This window comes from Tupaia chinensis, unplaced genomic scaffold, assembly GCF_000334495.1.
Source record: "Tupaia chinensis unplaced genomic scaffold, TupChi_1.0 Scaffold139952_1, whole genome shotgun sequence".
NCBI classification, from domain to species: domain Eukaryota; kingdom Metazoa; phylum Chordata; class Mammalia; order Scandentia; family Tupaiidae; genus Tupaia; species Tupaia belangeri.
Window position 1 is genome coordinate 943,906 of NW_006199830.1, and position 5,779 is coordinate 949,684.

The following is a 5,779-nucleotide window of genomic DNA, read 5'->3' on the forward strand; positions in this document are numbered from 1 at the left end:
AGTCCCCACTCTCTCACCTTAATAATTTTTTTACATGAAAACTGTGAGTCAGCTGCACAGATGTGCTGCTGTCTCATCTTGAATGTGATGTAAGGAAGGAAAAAAGGGGGGGGAGACAGCCATCTTTGTTTTAAGAGGGGACTGCTGATGCCCAGGAAGGCAGTAACTCAAGTCACTTCTGCTCACCGTGGCTCTCCTGGCCACACCTCACAGGATGCTCCTGGCTGACTCTAGGGTTACTGCATTCTGTCCCTCACACTGTCTTTCCATTTCCTGCCTCTCAGCAAAATTAAGCCAAAACCCCAGTTGGCCTGGAAGTCTGGAATAGAAACTGACCAGAAAGACACAGAAACTCCCAAAAGCATGCCCTGTCAGTGTCAAGAGAGCCCCACAAGATCAAGACAGTATGCTCCTGGGGCTTGGCTAGCAAGGGAAATAACTCAGAGACCCCTCTTCTGCAGCTCTGGCATGTATGAGCTCCCCGGAGACCACCCAGTACTTCTGGAGAGCTGTTAGGGTTTCCCAAACACATAGCACCCTCCCTGCTGTCCTCTTCCTCCCTCAGGTGGGCTTCCTTCCCTGGCCATACTTGCTGTGGTCTCCGGACCAAATGCTGTAGTTTGCCACTTGCTTCTGGTGGACCAAACACTGTCCGTTTTGAAAACTATATAAATCTGAAGTGGGAGTGGGAGAGATAAGGAAATTCCTAAGCCTTCGGTGAAGTCAAGCTCATCCAATGTTATCTACATCCTTCTTTAGCCCGTTTAGACCCTCAGTCCCCACTCTCTCACCTTAATAATTTTTTTACATGAAAACTGTGAGTCAGCTGCACAGATGTGCTGCTGTCTCATCTTGAATGTGATGTAAGGAAGGAAAAAAGGGGGGGGAGACAGCCATCTTTGTTTTAAGAGGGGACTGCTGATGCCCAGGAAGGCAGTAACTCAAGTCACTTCTGCTCACCGTGGCTCTCCTGGCCACACCTCACAGGATGCTCCTGGCTGACTCTAGGGTTACTGCATTCTGTCCCTCACACTGTCTTTCCATTTCCTGCCTCTCAGCAAAATTAAGCCAAAACCCCAGTTGGCCTGGAAGTCTGGAATAGAAACTGACCAGAAAGACACAGAAACTCCCAAAAGCATGCCCTGTCAGTGTCAAGAGAGCCCCACAAGATCAAGACAGTATGCTCCTGGGGCTTGGCTAGCAAGGGAAATAACTCAGAGACCCCTCTTCTGCAGCTCTGGCATGTATGAGCTCCCCGGAGACCACCCAGTACTTCTGGAGAGCTGTTAGGGTTTCCCAAACACATAGCACCCTCCCTGCTGTCCTCTTCCTCCCTCAGGTGGGCTTCCTTCCCTGGCCATACTTGCTGTGGTCTCCGGACAGGAGAAAGATGTCTTGCAACTATCTACTCTGAGTAACAGGAAGTTGCTAATATTTATGAGAAAAAGTAATGATTGCTTTTCTCTTCCTTTCTCACCTCTATTATTGTTCTTCATATCATTAGGTTTTCCCAAGTGACTCAGGGACAGAGAAGCCCAGGGCTGGTGGAGAAGACCACTGCTGAGGCTGCCTCCAAGGTCCATCTTACCTAGCCCACTTCTATCTACATAACAGCCTCCTCCTTACTGTCACATAAACTCCGTGAGCCCTTGGCTCACTCCATGCCTGGTAACTTCAACCTCTACCTCAACCTGAAGGCTGCTTCCATCTTCTCTCCCCAGGCTGGATTGTCCCTTCCTGAAGGACCAGATTTGGGGTTCTGTCCTCTTAGAGAGCCCTCTCTGGGTGCCGGTGCTCTCATGCACTCTACCTTCTTCAGAGGCCCATGGCCCACACAGACTGCTCCTTTAACCTGTCCCTCCATTGGTGGCTGCTTGTGGTTGTCCTAGGGCTCTCTGAGTCAGCCTCTGCCCAAACAATACAGGAGCTCTCTAAGGACAGCAAGAGAGTCTCTTTACCTCCAGCCTGCCTTCCCTGCTGCCTTCAGGCCTGGGCAGAGCAGTCAGTCCACAAAGAAGTTTAATTGGAAACTTGGCCTCTGCTAGGAGAGTTCAGTGTAGCCCACAGCTGGTTTCAGCTTAGTCTCCTATAGTATTGGAGAGTTCACTGCTTCCATCCCCTCTGACCCTAAGCCTAGGCTGTCACCCTGCTCACTGGCAACCTAGCACCCTCTGCATGCCACCTTCATAACTGCCCAGGCTATAACCCCACAGAAGGTCCTTACAAGCAGCTGGGGTTATTTCTGGTTTTCTCATATGTGGGACTCCTCAGGCCAGGAAGACATTTAACCATCTGCTGCCCTTTGCTGTTCTGGGGCTTTTAACTTGGTCTGACTATCTCTCTGGCTAGACAGTGAATTCTTCACAAGCTTGACCTTCTTCTTGAGCTTAGAAGGGCTAGGTGGATGCAAGAATGACTGAGTGCTAAGGCCTACAAGCTCATGCAAACTCAAGAGGCTGTACTGCTGGGTGTATTCTAACCCACCTGCTCTCATCCTCGATATCAAGCTCCTTCTGGGAGACAATGGGCCTGGGGCAGCCCTGTAGATCCCCATTCTTAGGGCCCAGAGAAATAAATACAACACACAGCACAGACCCTCCACCCTGAGTCAGAATAGCTACTGGTGTCTACAAACCCCATACCAAGCAACTACTGTATACCCATCACAGTTGAGAGGGCTTGCAGAGGAGGGGGATGACAAGGGACCAGATTACTGTGCTCCTGGCCTCAACTACACAAATGAAGAGAGAGAAGATCCCCAGACAGGAAAGTCAGAGCAGGTCTGAAGGTGTGTGTGGCCATGTCCAGGGCTTCAGGATGTGGATCAGAAGGTGCTACAGGGAGGAGAGGAATGGCAGCCCACCTGGAAGGAAGCTGAGCAAAAAGAGGGCTCCCCTCTTCTCCAGGAAGCAGAAGAAGAGCACAAAAGTAAAGGAACAGGAGGCAATGGCAAGGCCTGAGCTACTGACCTGCCTGACCCAGGACACCTCCCATGGTGCTTCCCCCAAGCCGAGCTGGTAACAAAATGCCAATTCCCAATCCAGAGAGAAAATAAGAAGCAACTGTTCTCAGACTCCACTTCAATGGGCCAGCCTCCTCCCTCTCTCTCTCTCTCTCTCTCTCTCAATGGATAAAATAATTGTGGCCATGAAGTGGCACTTGGAGACAAAGTTTTAAATCTGCTTAAATGTCACAGTGAGTAATACTTTGCCCCCATCTTGCCCTAATTACATTTCTCTTTGATGAGCTAAGGTTAAAAAAAAAATTAAAAAGGAAGAAAAAAGAAAAACTCAAGTCATCCTAGCATAGCGAGGGTGAGGAGAGCAAAGAGCAAGCGTGACCATGTTCCACACTATTTTCTCAGCGGTCCTGCTCCTGTATTGCACGAGTTAGATACCTGTCTGTGTTATTTTATCCCTGACACTCCACTGTGGTGGAAAGGTAGGAGTCTAAGGATCCAGCTCTGCGCCTTTAAGAGATCAATGTCTTGGCAGACGCTGCTTATGCTGCGGTTTGCACAGGGTAGCTCAGTTAAGACTGGGCCTGGTGTCCTGGCTGCCACTGTCCCAGCAAGTGGGGCAAGGAGTCAGGGGTGCAAAACACTTTCCCAAACACCTGCCCAAAAGCCGAGAGGCGAGGGAGATGCTACCCTCTAAGGGGAGACAACCCAGAGCCAAAATAAGCCATCATCGGCATCATCAGGTGGGACAGAAAAGAAGATGAAGGGCCTTGGCCTAAGAAAGGAGCTCTCCATAGCTTTGGGTCTGCCTATGGAGAGCCACAGCCAAAAAGGGCAGCCTGGCACAGGAGGGAGAAGAGCAGCCTGGAGGGCGTTGGCACCACACAGGACGGGGGAGTTTTCACAGGCATCTGAAATAACCAGGTGCCCCCCCTTTCATGAGCAACCCCGTCCCTGCCTGCTCAGGCACTGCTTTTATTTATGTATTGGCTATTATTATTAATAATAATATGAATAATTGAATACCTGTGAATAATTTACTTGGACCTGGGGTGGCTGGGGTGGTGGCAGGAAGAAGAAGAGGGTGAACTTCAGCAGCCCTGAGCAGTTCCCTCTTTTTCCAGCCCCCCTCAGCTAGCTCCCTTCACTTCTCATTGTCATAGTTTTACTTTAGAGGGGTGGGGGACGGGGAGAGAAAGAGAGACCTCAAGTGGGAATTATTCTTCTAAACTTCCCTGTGATGGCAGAAAATACATGCCACTTGGTTGGGAGATCCTGAAAGCCAAGCATTGGTGCCACAGATGATGTTGCAGAAGATATTTTGGACAGTTATTGGGCTCTGCTGATGTGTCCTGGTTGGTACACACACACACACACACACACACACACACACACACACACACACACACACACACACACACACACACACACACACACACACACACACACACACACACACACACACACACACACACACACACACACACACAGCGTGGATACAGCAGGGTCTGTGCACACATCCATGCTGTATCCACACAAACACCCTCAGTCCTAACAAGGCATACACACACATCTCCAAGCCACACACACAAACCCTCCATGTGCTGACTAGGGACATGCCCACCTTGACAAGGCACTTCCCAGGCACACCGAACACCCCACACAGCAGAGAGACTGGATCTGTGGGTTTCTGTTAGGTTCCGTCAACTTGGGCAATTCTTCGAACAACATCAAATACTGGATAATGTATGCCCAGGAAACTGAGTTGCGAATCGACTACACACCACTCCGTCAAGCAAAGGCAAGAGAGTCTAAAATGAAAGGATGAAGTTCCACAGTTCTCAGAATTGTACTTGCTCTTTGGTTTGGACCCCGGATCCTCAGAGAGAGCCTTCCGGAGCAGCCTCGGAGCCTGGGGCTGCGAACCTCCGGCCTCTGGCCTCCTCCGGTGCTGGAGAGCTCCGCGTTGTGGTTGTACCAAATGGGCTTGGCCTGGGTTTTCAGGCAGCTGGGGTCTCATTCTTTAAATATAATTTTAAACATATCGTCTAGTATCGTAATGAAATCCGAGGGCATAAAAAGAGAGAAACCCTGAATACTCGAAAGTGGCCAGCGGTTGCCCGGTCCGGGTAGGCCACCAGCTCCACCCTGCGCCCCAGCTCCCAGTCCCACCGCCCGCGGGGCAGCGGACACGTTATTTTAATTTGCCGGGCTTCTAAAGCGGAGAAGCAGCAGTCCTGGAAAAGCAAACATGAGAGCGGATGGGGTGCAGGTAAATGCCATTACAATGAAATCTGCTACCCCAGTCAAGTTCGCCACCAGTATTCGCCCCCAGAGGCGGGGCGCCTCGGACCCGACTCCCCGCGCCTGCCACTCCCTCTCCGGCGCAGCCAGGTTCCAGCCCCAACGGGCCTGGTCTGGAGTCCGGAGGGTTCTGGGCGAAGCTGCGGGACGCTTGACTCTCGCCCGCAGACGCGACTCTCCTCCTCGCACCTCTGGAGCTGGAGGTGCTGCAAACGAAACCCGCGGGGCAGCGCACGCAGCTCGAGTCTGGATCTGCCCGCAGCCGGGTGAGCGATTCAGGGTTTATTTCCTTAACAGTAGATTAAGGAAAAATGTTTTTCAATTTGAACCAGTAAAGCAGACGAAGGCAAAATAAGCCCTTCAGCCGCCCTGGCTCACCCGCCACCGCGCCCAACGCTTTCCTTCCTACCCAGCGGGCCAGCGGGCTAGGGCGCCCGGCTCCTACCTTCCTCCCGCCAGCTGCTGGCCAGACCAGCCGCCGCTTTCCTCGGCGGGGGCGGCCGCCCGGGGCCGAGG